General features: G+C 43.8%; 1 protein-coding gene across 6 annotated transcripts in view; it reads left to right on the plus strand.

Annotated features, from left to right (window-relative positions):
* FOXP1 (forkhead box P1) overlaps positions 1 to 22,194 on the plus strand; it is a 568,729-nt gene that overhangs the window by 316,448 nt on the left and 230,087 nt on the right. The window contains exon 1 of one of the 6 annotated variants that reach the window (XM_036878335.2): positions 14,702 to 14,832. The exons of the other annotated variants lie outside the window; for them this stretch is intronic. The gene's annotated coding sequence lies outside the window, so the exon portion shown is untranslated. Of the gene's footprint in view, positions 1 to 14,701; positions 14,833 to 22,194 lie in introns of those variants that run through there. 6 annotated transcript variants of the gene reach the window in all.

Consider the following 22,194-nt stretch of genomic DNA (forward strand, 5'->3'; position numbering starts at 1 on the left):
GGTTAATCTGTCAAACCTCCGTTTGTTTCCAGATGGTGAAAGTTTTTTTTTTTTTTATGAACCTACTCTCTTCAATATTGCTTCAACGTCTGAAGACATGATTTTTCTTAGCCCTCCCTGAGCCTCTGTGGCGGGCACCCCTTTCCTCTCTGCATTCCTGCTCTGTGGTGATGTCTTTGGACATCCTGTTGCTTTCTGGAGATGGGATCCCATGGTTGAAGCAGTTTCCTCCAGCATTGGTGTTTGAGGGAGAAACCCCAAAATGTTGGATAGGGGGAGCAAGTGGGCAGAGGATTGGAAATGAATAGTGAAAAATAGCTATTCCTGGTAAAGAAAACTTCTTTCGAGCAACAGGAATGTTTAACAGACAGACAAAATACCTTGAAAATATGCAAATCTGTTTTTCTCCGAGAATTCTGCAGGGAACAGATCCGTAGCATTAGCAATTATGACTTAGCTCGGAAGTTTCTCCCCCAACCCACAATACTTAGAAACATCCGTATAGCTTAGAGCTTTATGTTAAAATGTTTTTCCCTCCTATTTCTTTCAAGAATTATTTGTTTAACATGCTTTTATTATCCTAGATGATGTGATTTGGGAAGAAAGCACTAATTCTCTTATCAGCTCTGTTTCCTTCCCAGTTGTTCAGAGAATTGAGCTAGGCTCGTAGTTTATGCAGTAAGAGGCATTAAATAGAGAGCTCATCGCTGATCAGATTGAGCCACTTCTGAACTGCAGCTACCCAGGCAAAGGGGATTGACGGCTTAGCATTTATGCTGCAAATGTATCAGAATAACATGGCAAGCCGCAGAATCAGGCACCTCCACACACTGCCACCTCCCTACTCATGCCTTTGTAACATCTAAACTGTTAGAGGCACAAGATGCCTTAACTCTTCGTTGCGTGTTGCTCTGTCAGACATTGGTGAATATTGTTCCTTGAGTGGTGATTTTGAAAGGTATCTGGTGTTTATTATAGGTATTATAAGTACTGTGTATTCTATCATTCATTCATCCACTTATGTATATCAATTCATTCATTCAAGAGATGTTTACTGACTATTTATAATGTGCCAGGTCCTGGCAGGTTCGGGCAGCCTTGTAGCTGCATATTTCTATCTCTTAAACATCCTGCTTACATTATCATGTTAGAATAATGTCACGTCCAACCTTGTCAAAACAACCAGTCTGTGGGGTGTCCTTAGCATACACTGTTAATACGTGGTTGTTTTCTAATGAGCTTGATGATAAATTAGGTGCTGGCAACTCCCATTGGGCCACTGGGTGAGGTGAGGGTTCTGTCCCATATAGTCATTGACCCATTTACTCAGAAAATGCCTACTGAACACCTACTGTGTGTCACTGTATAAAGTGCTGGATCCTCTTTCCCTTTGACTTGCTGGATGATACTAGAAGGTTACCTATGCCTCAGTTTTTTGCTATGTATGTTCTACCCAGACACTTCAAATCCTCAATTGGATCACACCTTTCCATCACTTGTATTGATTGCACTTGTATCGTCTCCATCCTGTGTCTGCTTCCCTGCCAACCCAGCGTAGAATCCGTAGCTGGCCATCTCAGCAGTACACTGTGTCATCTCTCTTCCTGCACTCCTTTGGCCTCGACTCCTTCTCACCCCACCTTCCATTGGTTTTCCTGAGCTAATGAGTATCGCTGATGGTATTCTCAAAACTGTGTTGAGTACAGCTCTGCGTGCTGGAGTCAGCAGATGTTCCCGGGCTCATCAAGCCCAGGGTGTTTGGTGTTAGATTCCTGTCATGCACCACACTGACTGTCCTAGAACTTGTCCGTTAGAGCTAGTAGGGTCGAATTTAAGTACACTTGAGCCTCTGCTATGTTCATTTGATCTCAGCAGATGATTTCATTGCTCTTTTACTATAAAGATGGAGGTCATGTAACTTGCTATACTTCCCTTCTCTAAACTTAGAATCTTCAGCATTTCTTTCTCTTTGATCACTTCCTTGGTCTGCAAGAGAGAAGGAACTCTCTTTATTGAGCACCTGCTGCATTCCAGGCCATGTGATTGATTGCCCATGCCTAGACTCTACATCCTTCCTTCATTCATAACCCCAGTCATTGATTCATGCATTCATTTAGCACACTTTTGCCGAGCGACTGCTAATTATCCTGAAATGCTATTAAGCTTTAATGAAGCAAAGATAGGATACTCTTGACCTAGTGGGAAGAGACGTTTAGTCATCATATTGAAATGCGCCTGACGTTTGGCCAACGCAAAAATAAAGTACATGTGGAGTACCCAGGATGAAATATCTCCTCCGTAAAGGTAACATTTAAGTGGGTTTCAAAGCATTTGCAGGAGTTTATTGATCAAAGCAGTTGAGAAGGGGCATCTGAGAAAGAGAGAATAGTGTATGTAGAAATATGAAAGAGCAAAGTATGTTTGGAAAACAGCAGGTAACCAGGAGTAGTGCTGGGTTAGTGGACAAGAAGTCTGGGAAGTTACACAAGGGGCGGGTTTTTCCAAGCAAAGGAGTTAAGATTGTTGTTTGAAAACAGAGGAGCTTTGGAGGTTTGTAAACAAAGGAGTGACTTGATCAGATTGCCTTTTGTTTTGAATGATGTTTATTGTCATAGCAGAAGGTCCCTTGAGTATAGCAGGAGAGGTGATAAGGACTGGACCACCTCCAGGATGATGAAAAGAAAGGGGATACATTTGACAAGATACGGAAAACTAAGACTTACCTGATCTTGGTGATCAAGGAGATGACAGTGGCTTTTTCCTGGTCTGGGAAAGTAGCAGGTTTGAGGAAAGAGTGTTCAGTTCTGGGCATGTTGAGTTTTAGGGAATCTAATGGACTTTGAGCAGTGGGATTAACTAAGAGAAATAGTTTCTGTGGATCCAATCTAGAGTCATCACAGAATAGCCCAGGGGGTCAAGCCTATATAGAGGGCACAGGGGACTCGAAAGGAAGACCAACATGGACTGGGTGAGTAGAGAGAGTGAATTCTTCTATAAAAGACCAAAGAGGTGTAAAGGGTTACAGAGTTAGAGGTGAACCGGGGGACAGGGTCTCAGGGAAGCTGTGGGAGAAGTTTCACCAAACGGCCCTCACTGTCAGATGTGGGAGAACTTGTGGCCTGTCGGGTCTCAGTGTCTCTCGGTGTTGCCTGGCACCACCTGCACCGCACCCCCCCCCCCCCGGCCTGACTGTTGTCACTGCTGACTCCAGGGTTCTCCCCAAGCCTTCCTGCCCCAGATCTGGTGGGGCACATGATTCTAATCGGCTTCAGAGTTTAGGCACTACTATCCCAGTCTGGAGAATTGAGAATCCACAGGGCAGAGTTGGAGGTAGGAGATACAAACAGAGAAAGCATCCCTTTAAGTGACTTACCTTTAACTGAATACGGGGAAGAGGTGGAAGGGTGGGCACTGAAGGAGCAGAGGAGTAAACCAGAAACGACTGTGTAGGGTCAGAGTACCTTAGATGTATGTGTAGGCTAAAATGGGGGAGCAAGTAGAGGGAAGGCATTGGTGAAACTTGATGCAGGACATGAGTTTGAGTGTGAAGGTAGAAGGTGAACAGCCTCTTACTCTCAAAAGGAAAGGAGGGAAGGGCAGAAGGATAAAGGTAGCTGATTTGGGTGGGGGAATTCCCTTTTGCCTTCTTCATCATTTTATACTAAACTTGTCTAAACCCCTTGAAACCACCAACCACCCCTTCCTTCTTGAAACTCTCTTCTGTGTCAATCTCTAGAGCTCTATACCTGATTGCACTGTTACAGTGTAGTGGACAAAGACTGGATGAGTTTGATGTTCAAATGTTTGTCCACTGGCTTTATACATGGGTGCATATATGTGTATCAATTCTCCCTGACGTTCAGGGATTTCTCCTTATAAAAAATGCAGGTTAATATGTATATATACTCTGTAGGGTAGTTGTGAGCACTAGAGCATAGTAATCAGTAAATGTCACTCGTTTTGTTTCTTGAATACAGGAATTGACTGTGGTTTGTTCCAGGGTCCCTTCCTCACCTCTCTCAGTTGTAACCACTCCCTTTGAACTGTCGACTCTGTGCTGATGACTCCTCACTAGCTCTCTCACTTCTGCTCTCCTGAGAACCTCTTCCCCTCACTTGACTGATCTCACAAGAGCATTATTACTCTCCCCATCAGCTGGGCTAGAGATCTGAGAAACGTCATTGATGCCATGTAGGCTCTTAATCAGTTCCCAGGTCATTGGTTCTCATTCATTCATTCAGTCATCGGACACTGAATTATTTATTAAACTGCCCGGCACCCTGTGAGGATAGGACATTCTGGCTAAGAGTTAAGCATTCAGAAAATTAGTACAGTGTCATGATTGATCTGTAAGAGATTAGTATAAAACTTTATGAGACCCTGTAGGAGGATGCTTGTCCCAGACCTGGTGGTGGGGGTGGTCTGTAAAAGCTTCTTAATTGGAGTTGAGTTTTGAGGTCCCATAGGCATTAGCTCCTTGGAAAGGTTCATCCAGGGGCACAGAGGTAAAGGGAATGTGTAAGTGGAGGTACAGAGACATTAGAGTCAGTTGATCAGTGTGACTACAGTGTGGAGTGGGAGGGCAGGGAGAGGAGAGGGAGAGAGGGCACTCGGAGAGCCAGATCATACAGGGCTGTGTACCTAGCCCAGCACTGTACAATAGAGATAAAATGAGAGCCATGTAAGGAATTGAAAATTTTCTATTAGTTTCATTAGAAAAAGTGAAAAGAATCTGGTGTAAATTTTATTATTTAAGCCAATTTATCCAGAAATCATCATTTCAATGTGTAATCAGTCTAGAAATTTTCTGAAAGACACGTTTTACCTTCCTTTCTTTCATATCAACTCTGAAAAGTCATCTCAACTTTGATGTTAATATTTTAACAGTAATGCTTGATCTGTTTTGAAATTTCATAAAAACTACAATTGAAAAGCAGGTGAGTAGATTCATGTCCAGTTTGTTTAACACATACTTAAAAGTTTTCTAGTAACTGAACCAAGCATCGGTTTTAAAATTAAAATTTAAGCTAATTTGTGTGAAAATTGCACATACATTAAAAAATTCAGTTCTGTAGTCACACTGAGCCACGTTTTAAGTGCTCAATCTCTTCATGCGGCCAGTGGCTTTTGTATTGGATGGAGCAGGCCTAGGAGTTGGGGACCTAATATTTGAGGCCATAGGGAGCCATTGACTGTGGAAGAGCCTTCCAAGCAAGGGACATGACATGGTCAGACGTACCATGGTGTGGCCAGACTAGGAGGGGCGTTAACTCACATTTGGAGCTGTAAAGTGTTAGAGGCATGTCCAAGGCCAGGGTATGGAGAAGCAGTTATTTAAATAGGAGGCCGAGTGGATGGGAACTGGTCATGTGGGAAATCAGAGAGAAGGAAAACTTAGCAGATAATTCCTGATTTGCAGTGTGACCCCTTCCCTAACACTCCCGGCCTGGGGTTTGGATGGAGGGAGGAGTAGATGATCTCTGTGAGACAAAGTGGAGATTTATTTAGGAGGTCAAAGTTGAAATGTCCATAGGTTGTAGGAGTAGGGATCTGAAGCTCTGGAAAGAAAGATATTTTGGTGGGAGAAAATGATTCAGGCGTGACGGGATGTAGGCAGGCACGAGGTGAGGGCCTGGGAAGCATGAGGTCTTTAGGAGATGGGGCTTTCTAGAGTGGGGGTCAGCAAACTGCAGCCTTGCGGGCCAGATCCACCTGCCACCTGTTTGGTAAATAAAACTTTACTGGGGCCATGTCCATTTTTACAGGTATTGTTTCTAGCTCATTTATGTTCCCACAGAGTTACTGCTCTCAGTAGTTGGGACAGAGACCTTGTGCCCTACAAAGTCGAACATATTTACTATCTGGTCCTTCACCAGAAAAAGTTTGCCATTCTCTGCTTTGAGTTGGGGAGTGCTAAGGATGGAACTAGGCAAGACGAAACGTTTAAGAATGAGCAGAGGAAATGAAGCTCATTAAAGAGTGAGAGGCGCCACCAGATGTGTGGGCAGAGAAGCAGGATGTGCAGGAAAACCTAGAGGCAAAGAGAAGAGCACTTTTTTTTTCTCTCTGGGAGACAGTATGAATGACAGGGTTATGTGTTGCCGAGAGGTCAAGTAAGGTAAGGATTGAGAAGTGTCAATTGAATTTAGCAACTCCAAGCTCATTAGCAACTGCGGTGGGAGTATTTTCAGCAGAGAGGTGGGGTAGGAGCCAGCTCCCTGGGGGCTGAGGAGCCAGTGGGCGGGAGGAAGTGGGGGCAGTGGCAGCCCTGACATGACGGAAGATGCTCTCAGTCAGGGGGCAGTGCAAGGAGGCAGAGAGCTCCTGGAGGGGACCAAAGGAGGCGCCTGAGCTCCAGGAAGATAATTTTTAAGATTGACTTGCCTACTTGACCGAAGTTAGAGAGAGGCATGGAGGGGGCGGGTCCCCACAAGGTAGGCGGAAGAGGAGGGAGGTCCGGCCTCTCTTCATTCCCACCTATACCCCCTCTGTCAATACTGGGTTAAAATTTCCTCCTTTGTTCCCCAGTCTCCTTGCTAGAGCCGTATTATCCTGGTTAAGGCTATCAGTATCCTAAAAGGTTTGTCTTATCACAGCCTGTCCCTTCTCCCTGCTCAGTTAGGGCTCAGCCTCCAGCCTGCCCTTTCAGGCTCAGCCACTTCCGCTTGTTTCCACAAGCCTCTCCTCCTCTTTGCTTTTAAGCACGCCCTCCATCAGCCCATGTCAGCTGTCCATGATCATGCCTGGCCTCTTGAAATGCAGTTCTCCACTCAAATGGCAGGGCATCACCTAAGTCTTGCATCATCTGACCCCTAAAAGGTACCCAGTTCAGTAGTATTTATGAAGTAGAAATGCAAGCAAAAATCACAAGTCGTTAAAATTTTAAGGCACGCTATACATTTATTGTTGAAGAAGAAATAGGATTCATGGCTTTGATCTCATAATAAAAACAGTACAGATTTCCACAGAACAGTCTTCTCAGCCATGATGCCATTGACAAGGGAAACTGGATTGTTTTTTTGTTGTGCAGGCTGATCTGTGCATGGCAACATGTCTGGCACATCCATGGCCTCCCCGGGCTACCTCTTCCCCTGAGATGCGACAACCAAAAATGTCTCCAGACACTGCCATATATCCCTAGAGGGCTATCCTTTTCCTTCATACTGTGCATTTTTAATAGTTGGATCCTAGGGAAGTTATCCAAAAGACACATCTTATTCCAGGCAGTAATAAATGGGAACGACAATTTTTGGACCGCTAACCAACCTGCCGATGGCACTATTTTATTTCTTCTAATAATGCATCAACTTACAAAAGTCAAAGTACATGCTGCAGTGTGTGAGTTGATGGTTGGGTCACGCAGCTACCGTGTATTAAGATACTGAAGGCTTAACACAAAGCACATTTCACATGACGTAACTGTCCCAACTCCTACCTCTTCCAAGTCAATTACTGTTTTCTATTCTTCCATCAGTGGCATTCTCATAAAAGTGAGGTCAGAATTCTGCCATCACAAATACCCACCTGTTGGAAGGAAGCCACCTTTTATGAAAAAGAACCCGAAACTTGTACAAACGTGGGGAGCTGTTGCATCATATTTCAGATTTTTATTTAAAGTTCTTGAATTTGTGGGAAATGAGCCAACAAGAGAAGACCTGGTAGACTTCAGAGGACTATCTTAAGGAACCCTTAAACACACCCACTTGAAATGTTATGGAAGCTGCTCGTTTATTGTAGTTGAGTCAAGTCACCCTGCTCCTTGTGTGGGGTGTCCTCCGGTGGGGATTTGTTTTTGACTCCCTTTCAGTCCAGGTTTGCCACTGTATAGACATGTGCTATGTGTGCTAATAATTAACCACTTGTGTCCACAACATGGGGTACAGGTTGCTCATTCTGTCTACAATTGCTAGCATGTACTTGCTCAAGTTGGATGAACTGCAGATACAAAGGAGGGATGCCGCTGAAAAGCCAATTAGAGATTTTCCTATAGGTATGGAGGCTTTAAAATGATAATCAAAAACCTGCTCACAACAAGGCTGATTCGCCATATTACTCTCTGCTCTGCTCTGCATTTTTCCTTTTAACTACAACTTGATAAACACGACCTAATTCTTAAAATAACCCGGAAAGTTAATGTTGTTCTCTAAGCTGTCATTAAAAGAAATGTTGACTTTATTTTAAAAAAAAATGATTGAACTGAAACCACAGTCCTACTAAAGGCTCATTTTATGATGGGAAGAAGAGTGTTCTCTGCACTTGGGAATTTTTTAGTGGCTTCCCAAAGGTCTAGGTTTTATGGGCTACTAATAACCACTGTGATTTATTGAGCACCTACTACACACAAGACACTTTACATATATTAGCTTTGTGTGCTTTTGGAGCATTGTGCATTTTTCATAGGAGCACTTACCACCGTCTGATCCCCACTTATTTACGTGACTAATTGATTAATGTCTGGCTCCCCCATTAGATGGTCATCGCCATGTCGATGGGTCTGTATCGGATTTTGTTCCCCATTGTTGCCCCCTCACTTAGTACAGGGCCTGGCATGTATTGGGCACAAAATAAACGTTGCTTAGAAGGATGAGTGAACCCAGATGCAGAGTGGTGTGATCTTAGAGATGAGGAAATGGAAAGAGAGAGTGGTTTGGTGGCTTGTTGAAAACTTGAAATTGGCCGAGTTGGGGAATCCAATTCAAATAAGTCTGGTCTAGCGGCTGGTCCCTTATCCAGCACACCTGCCTTCTCAGACTTTAATGTGCCTATGAACATACTCTTGGGGATCTTACTAAAATGCAGATTCTCATTCAGTGGGTCTGAGATGGGGTTGAGAATTTGCGTCTCTGACAAGCTCCCGGGTGAGACCCACACTGTTCTCCATAGAACCATGCCGTGTGCAGCCCAGGTCTGTCCCACAGTTGCTGTGTACAAAGCAACGACTGCCTTATCTGTTGGAGGCATTTGTGGTTCTGTCTGGAAAGCCTTGTCGTGATTCAGAGCTCTGCCACCTGGCATGGTCTCCTAAGGGAAGTGCCACAGGGATCTGCTCTTAGATAAATACCCTGGCCTCTTCCATCAGTTGGGCACCCCTCACATTTACCATGGAAATGCCAAGAGATGGAAACCTTTCAAAAGTTTTTGGGTGTTTAGTTGATGGCTGTGTTCTGTTGAGTGTCTGGAGTCACCAGCTATCAAATGGTTCCACCATCAACTTGGTAGCCACTCCAGCACCCAGGGTGTGAAGGGAGGCAAGCCATCAGGACCCTGCTGTTGGGGCCCACTTTACCTAGGCAGGCTAGGCACCCCCCTGCTCTACTCAACAATTGTTAACATGTCTGTGTCACGTTTCTTCCTAAATATCCTCCCTGGTTCAGTACTTCCTCCTCACTCTTGAAAACTGGGTGTAGAAGTTGGCCTTTTTACTCGGTGTCAGGGGGCGTCCAAGGTGTAGGTGCAAATCTTGACCATTTGATACCACATGGGGGAGCATATGTCTGTAACATGGGGTCCCTCAATCAGAGCCGTGATTACTATGGCCAAGCAGTCCCTTGTCCAGCCCTCCCTGTACTTGGTCACCAGCCTCTGGCTGTTTCACAGTTTCCGAGTTCACCTCTTGCTAACTGTTGGATGATACCTGTACTCTTGACTTAAGGCTGATTGATTCTCTGTTCTTCCTAGTCGTTCACACCAGAGCTATTCATAATCTTTGTACCCGATCGCAACCTACCCTTCATCCATCCTGTAATACAATGTAACCATTTTTGTGCGCTTGCAAAATTTGAAGATTTGTATATATTGTGTTCTAACTGTGTCGTAGTGAAAATTGAAGGAGCACTTTTAAAAAGATGTGTTTTAGCTCTATTTTGAAAAACTCCTTCAGGTGCTTCTGCATTCCTTTACAGTATTCAACTATGCTAAAAGGTCATGAAGGGTGGTCTAAGGAGATGCGGACTTACCAGTTAAGGGCATCATTCTATTATCAGAATCCCACTGAAAGTGAGGTGGCAGATACCCTCAGCGTGTCCTCAGCTCACTTGTGGAAGCACTTGGTTGAGCGCTCCTCACACAGACAGAGAAGGCACAGGAATTAGAGATGATGAATGAGGAGCAGACCACTCATGGAATGTTTGTGAAGCACATGGTGCATTTTCCCATCTCTTCTATCATCTTACAGTGGCTCTTCTCCCTTTCATTTGTATTTTTCATTTGTTTGGAAGTATTACTTGATTTTAACTCTGTGGAATGTATGCCTATGCCTTTGGATAATCAACCTCCCAAAGGTAGTGATCAAAGTCTACAATTGTGGGAAGCCACAAGTACAAGAGACAGTTCTGTCTCACTTTTCTTTTATATATATATATATATATATATATATATATATATACACATATAATCCATTCTTATGAAATAGAATATGTGTGTATGTGTGTGTATGTGTTAAATTATTCCCATTTTGTAATACCTTAAGATCATGGTCAGTGTTCCCATAAAAAAATATACTGTATTTTGTGGAATGATAAAATTATGAGGCATTTCCCATTATGTAGACACCATGTCCTTAAATTATAGCAATTTCTTAAGATTTTAAGACAAAATGAGCTCTTAGAAATGTGATTAATAGCAGGGAATGAGGCTAACACTGGGTCATCAGTGGCACTCCATTACAAAGAAAGGTTGGACTAATAAAAGCATCCATCTTTTTGACCAATAAAGCATTCAAATGATATGCTTATAGTTTTTATCATACAGTAGTTACTTGGTATTGAATAAACTCTGAACTCTGCATTACAGAAAGGCAGCTAGACTTAAGTGACTGACGAACTGCTCTTTGATGGTATGAGAAAAGGCAGGCCTGGATGGGAGGCTTATGTTAGAGCTGTCAGCTTGATTTTTACATTGTCTTCTAAAAGCGTAAATACCCATGGCCCAGGAGCATGAGAGGAGCGAGTCCAGTTGGTTGATGATTGTCCTGCAGCTCGAGTGGACACAGTAGGCTCCCCATAAGTGCTCTGTGAATTGCATTGTGAGGAATACCATAGTTAGGAGTCGGGTATAGCCGGCTGCTCACGTGGGCCTCTTTCGTCTCCTCTGGTTCAACTCCCCGAGCTTGTCCCACTCCCTGGTGTATTGGAAGAGGATTTTTAGGTGGTTCATAAATCATTCACCCATTCTCATTATTGTGATCTGATGTTGAAGCAATTCCATTTCCAGTCTGTCTTAATCCTTCCGGTAAAGTCAAGGAGAAAGTCTCCATTTAGTACCAGGGTGTCTTTAATCTCTCATTGCCAGTTGTAAGCTCGTCATCAACAAGGAAGGAACATGGCTCCCACTCCAAGCCTTTGTGGACTGCAGATCTAGCTGGAATTTAATAAGCTGGGTTGGGTTGTATTGCATGTATTATAAAGTCTTTCCCCTCTATGGAGGGGTACAAAATGGTTTTCCATTTGACAAAGTGATAGGAAGTTTCCTCTGAAATAGATTTGTGTGTTTGCCAAAAGTGAATAAATGTTTAAAATAGCATTGCAGGTGTAGACGGATTTGGCGAGAATAAGGAAGCTCAAGGTAGAAGGGAACGCTCGAGGCTTGGAAGCTGGCTCATGTATCCACTTAGATGACACGACCACTGAGAATCTCAGAATTTGTGGAATTTCCATCCCAGAGAAGAGGAGTGGAAAGAATAAATCAGTCCTTTCCAACCATCTAGGGTCTCCCCGGAGCTCCCTTGAGACTGTTTTTCAGTTTTTAAACTAGTTAATCAAACAGGTTTTATAACAAGACTCCTTGGGAGATGGATTCTCTTTATTTTACTTTTTTCAGTAAATAAAGCTTTTCAAATTTGGGGTCTGTGGGGAACAAAATAAGTAAGCCAAGTATGTAAACGTACCGCTAAAACTAAAGGTAGATTGAGATAAGCTTACTGCCACAACTGAAATCGAGGGAAAAGGTGTGGTATTTATCCTACTCTTGGTAAGAAATCCATAGAATCGTCTTGGAATACAAAGGAGTCCCAGTTTGGGTAATGATTATATGCCTACCTTTAGCTTGGCTTTAAAAACCCCACAGCTCAATGACTGGCCTTTATCAAGGGAAATGGCTCTAGAGCTCTTTGGATTAACGTTTAGAATTGTAAACTCGGTTTGTAATCCTTAGCCGGTAGTCTAGTTCAGCCAGGCTTTAGGAAGAGAAAATAAGAAATGAAGGTCAGGAGAATGCCTTTCCGATTGGACATGAGGATAATGGCCGTCAGCATTTTCCAGTGACATGGGGGGATGAGGATGGCAAGGTGCAGAGTTCTGCTTTTCCTTCCTCACGTTGCTCTCTGTTGAGTTGCCTGGGATGTCAGATGGGCCACTTCACCCCACTGTCTCCCAGTCCCCTCGGCTGCGTGCAGGGGATGTGGCAACGTGCGGTTCCGTTCTGTTCCCAGAGCGTTTGAGGCAGAGTCGCTATGTTAGTTGTTTGAATAGCCACACTTGCATCATCGGGCGGAGTTGAGCAAGGCTGGGCTTCCCTCTCGGGCAGTGGAACAGCCCGGGCCTGGCAGGGCTTTCTAGGGCCGAAATCCTCCTTTCTAGGGAGGATTCTCAGCATCCCTTCCCTGTGTCCGTAGGAGGGCCACAGGTCCACAAGGCAGAGAAACGCCTTCCTACTAGGGCCCTGAGCCCTCAGTGGAAATTTCTTCTCCCAACATTGTTGAGGCTTCAGGGCTGTGTTCGTTTGGAGAAGGAAGACCTTCAGCTGAAAGGGACTTAGGACAGAAACCACAGCACAACAAAACAAAAGCCCAGAGGAAAATAATCTCCTCATTGCTTTATGACTCTAGGGTTGGGGAACAAAGATTAGATAATTGAAGGCGGAGATGGGAGGGACAGCTGGGGAAGGTTGAGAAGCTTATAGTAGAACCAGGGGTGGGGATCAGGAGTTGGCAGGGGACCTCTCAATTTGAGTTACCTTTTTTTAAGTTAGAGATGGGCATTCTAGTAATCTGATTGTTACTCATGTAATTTGCCAGAATCGTCTGAGGTGTATCTTTAGTGTTCTTAATTTCATTTTCTCATTTTCGGACTGTGCTTTGGGCGTCCTGCAGACAGTTTTAAAATTAATTAACTGATTTTAAGCACAAGATGTTAGATAAATTACCAAACTGTTTTTCAGTATGTTTTGCTTATTAAATTTTAAGTAATACAGAGATGTGATCCACACGTATCAAAATTAAGTAGTTTAATAATGTTAACATATCTGTAAAGGAGATTCAGACTAATGCTTTAATTGCAAGTTCAAGTAAAATATTCCAAATAGAGTATATGCAATAAAGCATGAGAACTTTCTGGTACAGTAAGCTGTTTCACATGTTAGAATACATGAAGCACATTTTGTCATTAACACTTTTGTCAGTGGACACAGTGAACTTACTTACTCTTGACTTTGATGACCTGAGATTTCTTTGATAGGCTGACAGAATGAACTCCTGAGTGGCTCTGTGTAATAGCCATTGGTTCATTTATTTGTATCTTCTTGTTAAGGGCAAGATCATAACCTGATGTAGTTTGATTTTTACAGAGCATTTTTGAGAATGCTCAAATCTATTTGTGAACCTAGTGTGCTCAAATGTATCTTGGAACAAGAAATTCTGGAAGCAAGGAATACTAGGGTTTTCTTTCTAGATAAAACGTTCCAAGATCCAAATTGGTGTCTGACCCATATATTCCATTGATAAAAGAAGATGAGCCCAGGAAATGAATGCATAGTTACTCAAGCATGAAAACATTAACAGTCTTTTTAAAGCTGTTACCAAATCCAACCTTTAGTAGCTTAAACCTTGTGGATGCTTTATTTTTATCTACAAGCCAGGAAATAAGAGGGTGTCAACTTGAGCTCTGTTTGCTGCATTTGGGGGTGACCTCTTTCTCTTAAAAAGGGCTTAAAAAAAATTCTAAGTGATGTCACCAAGTAAAGAGTTAACCGGATTTCACTTGATTGGCTCTGGCTTATAGGATGATGACTAATGTGAGGTTGGTAACAGCAAATTGTTGTTTATAAGCAAACATGGCATTGTGCAAACAGGCAGGCCTGGTCTCCAACTGGTTTGATTTCATGGTGGTCAGCAGCTGATCTATGTAACATACAACCTTTCTGCCTCTCTAAATGTCAGAAGAATGACTGTTTGTTTATCTTGCCTTCTTTGCAGCTGTTTACTCTGTAATGCATTTACCTCGACCTTGATTCCCAAAGAGTGGCCCCTTTCTCTTCCCTGGTTCTGTTTACATTAGTCCTGCCCCTGGTGTCACCTATGAAATCTGTTGATTATTCCACCTGGTTAATGTTAAATTGCTCTTGTAAGATGATGTGTTTGTTCATAAACACAAATGCTGGGCCCCTTGTTTACTGTACCCATGGCAGCAATCGTTATTAAATAAATATTGCTTTGTTTGCGGGCGTGAGCAGCAGTTTGTCCTGCAAGGTCTGTTTGAAAGAAAAAAAACACACACATTAAAAAAAAAAACCTTTAAATGCTAGAATTTTGATAAAGAAAGAAAAAGGGGAACTTGTCCCTGGAATGTGGTTGAAACAGACTTAGGTTTGCTTTTCTTATCTTTTGCTTGGATGAAGGGTCTGGAGAGATTAGCAAGTTGTTTGGTTTTTCTAAGAGATTTCCTTAGTGTAATGATATCTATGCAGTTGTTTGCTTTTTTCAGAAGGGAGAGAGCTCTCCTGAAAGGCTGCTAGTTCAGGAATAGAACATCAGATGGCTAGAAAACTCTTGTGGGACAAGGACTTGGAAGGTCTAGGAGAAAAGTCTAGTGCTATGAACAAGCCAGTCACCTTGGAAAGGTACAGTCCTTGGGTTTCATGTTGCTGTGTGTACATCGTGTGTTGTGTGATCCTGCAGGATGCATGTACTCTGTTAAGTTTGCAAAGGGGAGGTCAACTTTCAGTCTAATGGGAGTTGTGAAGAAATCCTTTGTGATATGAACAGAGCCATCCTAATTGGGCACTAATGTATATGATACTTTTAAAGAGCTAGTGTTTTAATGCTTACCTGTTACCCTACCTGTCTTGTTTTAAAATGAGTTTATGCACGTTTTCATTTCTATTTAAGTGAAGTAGACGCTGTGGCTTGGTGTGTGTGACTTTTGTCCCTGGGTCACTGGGAGCCACATAAGATAAGAAGGGACATCAGCCTGTCCTTAGTCTCTGTTTTGCAAACAGCAGAGAAAACTCAGTTCACATCATCTTTGTTTTTTTTTTAATGGTTGTTTGTTGTTTTTGAATTCCTGTTGTGTTTCATTACTAGGCAGGGCCGGCTAGCATTTGCTGGAAATGACAAGGACACAACACAGACTGGGCTGCGGGTGGAGGCTGGGGGCGAGTAATGACCTTCAGCAAAAGGTGGTCTTTTCTATCAGAAAAAGCCTGTTAATATATCTGAAAGAGCAACTTTTGGGGGGAAAATACATATATGCATATTAGAGTTTTTGAAGGATAAAATTAAGTAATTGTCCTTGCATACAGTGGAGAAATGCAAGCAGCCGACTTCTGATGGCTGCCATTCACTAATTTGCCACGATGCTCAGAAAATACTGTTCTCTTTGGCCACTAGAGCGGTTAGGGGCTGGAGGCAAAGCACGAGATACGTGAAGTGTGTCATCGAACATGCCACTCATTAATTGATGTTGGGGACCTGGCCCCGTGTATATTAAACTTTTTAAATGTGGAGATGGAAAAAAACATTTTTTTAAACTGGCTGTCAGTCACTTGATTCCACCAGGCTGTTGGCGAGAGTTTAGCTGTTTGCATATTCAGCTGATGAAAGTTCAGCAGGCTTTGTTAGTTCTCCAACTTAAAATCTATTTTGTTCTGTAAAAATGCATTTTAATTAAGATCCCAGAACACCTGGCCCCGCCATACCCTGAGCTTCAGAGGCTTCCTTGTGGCAAAGCAAACAGCCAGCCCAGCCCAGCCCTGGATTGGCAAAGCTCCTTTTTGGTCTATGTTTGATTATTTGAGCTCGTCCGGAGTAATATGCCAGGGAGTGGGTATGCATTCTTCCTCGTACTTCTGTTTCCTAGAGCAGCTTCTTTCTGACTTCGAGAGCTTGCTCACAGTTGCTACGATTCCAGCATTTGCATTCTTGTCTACTGGGAGAGACACAAAGCAAGACCAACAGTAGCTGAAATTGCAAAAATAGGAATTAGACATCTGTAACTTTTAAGTTGTGGCAGGGGGTGCTTGCTATCTGCGCTCCCTGGTGTCATGTAAAGATGATAGTAAGTCCAAGAAAGGTTGACTAAGGCAGGTCGTGAGAGTGAAACATCGACAGCTTCTCGGAACATTGCTGCCTTGGCGCTAGAATTCAGAAATCCCTTTTCCTTGGAAATATAAAGTCTCTGTCTTCATATTTGAAGGCCTGGTAGAGAAGGGAGACCATCTTTTTGTTAGGAACGTTCTTTTATTAACACTCTATGCCTCTAACTCTATTCTGTGTCGTGAATTACAGGGAAAATTAAACCTTCTATTGGCTACCATTTTTAGTCTATCTGAAACTGTCCTTATTTATAGTAAGTTTCAGCCTAGCTAAACTGTCCTTATTTATAGAAAGTGTTCACTCACTCTGGCTTTTGGGAGTTTTTCATTGATTAATTTCCTTTAAGTTTTCTACAACTGGGCCAGTCTTACCTTTATTATGACTTAACATGATTTAATGGCTTAAGTTATTTTCTTGAGTTTCAGAACCCCAACAAGGTTAGTCATTCCAAAGAAGTATAGGAATCAGAGTATTTTAAAAGCAGGCGCATACAAGGTGGCAGCCAGCCCAGGCCCTTGATCTCATTTGATTTAGACTTTGGGCTTGGATTTTTCTATCATTTAATCATGCTGTGTTCCAGTGCGTATGTCATTCACCTCACTTCATCTCATCATGTAGGCATTTTATCTTCTCACATCATCCCCATAAGAAGAATGCAGTGCAATAAGTTTTTGAGAGGGAGAGAGAAAACATGCACATAACTTTGATGGCAGTATATTGTTACCATTTTTCTATTTTATTATTAGTTACTGTTAATCTCTTTCTGTGCCTGATTTATAAATTAAACTCTATCGTAGGTATGTATGTATAGAAAAAAAGTACTCTGTGTGTTTGAGGCACCCTCTGGGGTCTTGGGACGTAGCTCCCTGCAATCAAGGGGAGACTATAGGTGCAAGATGTGCCTGAAAGTCAAGTTCATGTTAAAGGAATATATATATTTTTTGCAAGTTTTTTCTTATTAAGGTATTATTGATATACACTCTTAAGAAGGTTTCACCTGAAAAAGTGTGGTTACTACATTCATCCATATTATCCAGTCTCCCCCCATACCCCTTTGCAGTCACTGTCCATAAGTGTAGTAAGATGCCGCAGAGTCACTATTTGCCTTCTTTGTGCTACACTGTCTTCCCCATGATCCACCCCCACACCATGTGTGCCAATCATAATACCCCTCAATCCCCTTCTCCCTCCCTCCCCGCCCACCCTTCTCTACCCTCCCTTTTGGTAACCGCTAGCTTCTTGGAATCTGTGAGTCTGCTGCTGTTTTGTTTAAAGGAATATTTTTTTAATTCAAATTAAAGAAATTCAGGTAGAGAGGTGAGGAAGGAGATCATTTTACTCTGAATCCTCTTCTTCTGTTTAATTGATAAATATAAAGCTTGATATATAAATATGAAGCTTGAGCTACAACGTGACATCATTAGCAACAAGCTTCATTTGCTCCCAGAGCTTCCTGCCATCTGAGGCTTCTTGGCTTCACAGAACCTGCATAGCTGTAGGATCTCCCGCACTGGCTGAGATGCAACTGACATATCCTTGCCTGTACCCATTCTTGCCAGCCCCAAGCCCTGCATCTCCTGTATTCTTGAAGGAAGGAGAGATGAGAAGCTCCTGTTTGGACACATGAGCCGGTGTTTTCCAGGAAAGTGCTGCTAGAGCTGAATTCTTTGTCCTCCCGGGGAGGCCCAGCCTATCACTTCCATGATATTCTCCACCTCTATTAACCTAAGATCTGGAAAGAGTCCAGTTTTTTTCCAGTCTCCCAGATGACTCCATAAGGGGCCACATTCTTTTTTTGAACATGCTTTTGACAATGTCATTGCTCTTGAATTTTTTCCCTCCTAAGTCCTGAATGAAATTCCAGATTTTTAAAGACAGATCTAGACATCTACAGTGCACGATAAAGTTGATAATACATAAATCATTTTTAACAACAGGTAATATGCATAATTTATGGTGTTACAGTGCTATCTTTTTGATATTTATGATGGATAATGCTCGGTTTTTGCCCTCATATTACTGCTTTAAATTATACCACAAGAAAATTAATGAGAAAGTAGATTTATGGGTTTCATTTGTTTGTCAATTCGGAAATTAATTGGGTGTTAATTTTAGCCGTCCCTCATCAGACCAGGACTTCAGTACGTGTGCATTACTTTGCATTCATTGTAGCTTACCTCCCATTTGCTGTGGGTCACTAGCTTTGCATACATTAAAATAGCCCTCCGGCTCATTCCCTTGATTACTTTTTGAACTGCCATGCATTAGAAAATTTACGCCTTTCTGTTATAATTATGAAAATTTGGTATTGGAGATGGTGCCTTCCTAACAGTCGGCAGACCCCCCTTCTCTTCCTAAACTTGGCTCTTGAATGGTCTTTCCAGGACATGGGACCCCTGCCCGTGGGGGCAGTGGCTAGACAGCCGGAGGTGTCTGAAGGGTTCATTCACAATCGTCGACGCGACCTCAGATAGAGAGCTAATCAGCTGGTGTTCTTTCTCTTGTGCTCCTTCCTCCACCCTGTGTTTTGTAAGAATGTGCTGTGAAACCCCCTTCTGTAGAGAGAGCCAGCATCTCGGGGCCAGCTGGGGCGCCTCCATCAGGCCGTTTCTTCATCCTCTTCCTTAACCCCGACATTTCCACCCCTCCACCAGCCCGTGATGTCCTCACTGCCACCTGCTCCAACGGCATGTTGTCAGGTGAAGGACGGACAGTTGCAGAGTCCATGCCACACGCTGGGAAATATGAGGCCCCACTGTGCCAGCACTCTGCTGAGAGACTGCCTCTCATCTGGGAGCTCCCTGTTCTTGAGTCGCTGTCTCTTTTGAATGAGAATAGCACCCACAAGAGTAGGGAGACGGTTTAGGGTCCCAGGCCACCCCGCTGTTGCCAGCAAGAGGAGAAAAATCTGCTCAGCCGCACCTTGTCCCTTAAAACTCTCTGTGTGTATTGTGTTACTAAGTAAACCTTCTCTCACATTTAAAGGGAACCAGTTCATTTACCTGATGAGACCCAGCAGTAGATGCATGTTTTATAGCCTAATACGGACAAGTTTTTCTTCTTCCCTGGAATGGCATGGACACGAATGTTGAGGATTTTGAATCTCCAGGATGCAGCAGAAGGAATTTAAAGAGTACCTACCTCCTTCGGAATCAGAGCTTGCCAGATTCCCCCCTCGTTCTTGTCCAGTCTACCAACTCTGTGTGGAGTTTAATTGATCGTGAAGGAACAGCCACATGTTCAGTCTTTCTAAAATACAGAAATTTACATAGTGGCCCCATTCTTAGTGTTTCCCTCCCTCTCTTCCCACCTTCCTCTCTTCCTTCCTTCCTTCCTCCTTTCCTCCTTCCTTCCTTTTTTTTCCCCCCAACAGCTTCTGTTATCTTTTCTTTCTCTGCCTGTCCCGTCCAGCGGGACCTAGTTATTTGTGGGGACGAGGGGGATCCGACCTGAAAGAAAATGGGGGCGAGAGAAGAGCGAAGGCAAGACAGTATTCTGATCAAGCCCTCCAATTTTATTGTAAGACGGGGGTAGATATACACCAGTGTTCAGGGGCAGAGTGGGCCATAGGATACTTGTAAGCAGGGGATTGGCTGCATAGCAGGGATGGCGCAGCGAGTTACATTCTGATTGGTATATGATAATGGGGAAGGAGGGGGAGAAGAGTATCTCTTGGCGCGCGCGGGCTTTCTTGTTGGCGCGCGCGGGCTCGCAGCTAATCTCCAGGAAGTGAAGCAGGAACCTCATGAACTGTGGCCATCTTGTTGTCTTTGTGTGGCTCCCAACATCTCCTCCCTTTCTATTTATTTCAGAAAGGTGGGCCTTAATCGAGTGAGGGAATAGAGGCCTGGCTCCTCCAGCAGGGTAACATTTCGCAAATGCTCTCGGTATCTTTTAGGGAGGAGAGGCAGAGCTAAAAGCCAAATTGATCTTAATATATCAAGGCTTTATGTACATATGGATACCAACCTCTATGCAAGCCAGGCGTATTCTCAGGGAGGACCAGAGAGGTTCTAGGAAGAACCCTCCCTTGCGGTACTTTGTCTCGCACTCATCTCGATGCCCATACCCTCATAAATGGTAATGGGGTATGTCTGGTTCTGGCCGACCAGCATATGGGCCACATTAATTACGGTGCCAGAATCGATGGTACCATGGTTGAGGTGCCTGTAAAGTTGAGAACTGGAGACCGGGAGCGTTGGTTGGCTCGGTATTAGACTCTTCATCACAGGCTGTAAGTCTGTGATAATGAACAGCAACTGCTGGCTTGACGAGCTGGTCAACCTGCTCTCGAATAAAGGCTGTTAGTTTTCTTAAGGCCCAAGGGCCAAAAGACACTAAAAGGAGGAGTCCTGCTAAGGGTCCAAGGATGGTGGGGATCAGAGTTGTGAGCCATGGGGACTTAGTGAACCAGGACTCAAAGGGACTTTGGCTAGCTTCTCGCTCTCTCTTTCTCTGGTCTAGCCTTTCTCTAAGCTTTGACATTGAATCTCTTATTATTCCGGAGTGGTCTGCATAAAAACAGCATTCTTCTCTTAAAGCTGCACACAGACCTCCATCTTTTAGGAGCAGTAGATCTAGCCCCCGTCTATTCTGCAAGACGACTTCAGAAAGGGAAGTCAGAGATTCTTCAAGTTTGGTAATAGATTGTTCTATGGTTTTTAGATCGTCGTCAATGGCGATTCTCAGCCCTTCATAGTTTTGGTTCCCCTGGATGATGGCAGCTGTCCCTGTTCCCACTCCTGCTGCAATTCCTACTCCCACTAATGTGGCTAGGGTCAACGAGACTAGTTCTCTCTTGTACCTATTTTTAGGGTCGAACTCAGTGACAAATGAGGAATCATCATGATATATAAGCCTTGGTACTAGTTGAACCATAACACAGAAATCATGGGAGGAATTGAAAACAGAGGTGGAAACACACGGTGTTAGTCCAGTGTTACAAGCCCACCATCCTTGACGGGGAGGGACTAGATACCTGTTCTCGCCTGAGGAAACTATAGGTAGGGTGTGATTACACAGACTTTTATGGGTTGAGGGAATTGTTCCTAAACATGTAGCTTTTCCAGTTACCTCAGTCAGGGTTAACTTTTGCGAGCCCCAGCTACAGGCTTCGTGGCTGGTCGTATTATTAAAATTGCCTAACAATCCTAGTCCTTCATAGTAAGGAGGTGAAGAGGAAAAGCATAACCAACAGGATTCGGTAGAATTTGGGTTGGTGGTATTTAGAACTCGGAAAGCTCCTTCAAGGAGGTTGAGAAAGCGCCATCCGGTGCTAGGAAGGAAGGTGGGTCGGTTAAGAGTGGAGGCGAAGGAAGGGGGGGCAGCGTCTGCAGGTGGGGCTAGGGTTGGCGCGGGCGGGGCTGGGAGACGCGGCTGGTCTCGCAAGACAGCGTTGGGTCCTACTGGGACAGCTGGAAGAGGCTCTGCTTTAAGCTTGATTGTAAACGAGACTCCATTATCATAGCCACTCTGGTAGAGTCTCAGTCCCCATGTGGCCCCCGTTGTCCAACTAGTACTCCGTTTCCCAGGATTGGTGAATTCGATACGCAACGGGTGACACCATGTATTGCACGTGCCATCGTTGCCCCGATTTGAGTGGGTGTAATTAGCAGTGACTTTAATAAGGTCCCATGAGGAGGAGGGCCGCCAGTAGGTGTCACCTGAGGTCTCACAACTCCAGCTTGCACAGTAAAAATCTGATAATCCTTGACACTTCCAATTAAGGGCCTGGCTACGATGGTAACCAGGGCAGACATAGAAAGTGAGGGTTTTCAACTCTCTCCTCTTGCTGGGTTCTCCGCATCCTCCCCAAGGGGGCGATCCTAGGCTCCCAGGGGAGGAGGGGGGTTTTTGGAAGTCTGTGTGTCCTTCCAAACCCCAATTGG

Source organism: Manis pentadactyla, chromosome 1 (assembly GCF_030020395.1).
Source record: "Manis pentadactyla isolate mManPen7 chromosome 1, mManPen7.hap1, whole genome shotgun sequence".
NCBI classification, from domain to species: domain Eukaryota; kingdom Metazoa; phylum Chordata; class Mammalia; order Pholidota; family Manidae; genus Manis; species Manis pentadactyla.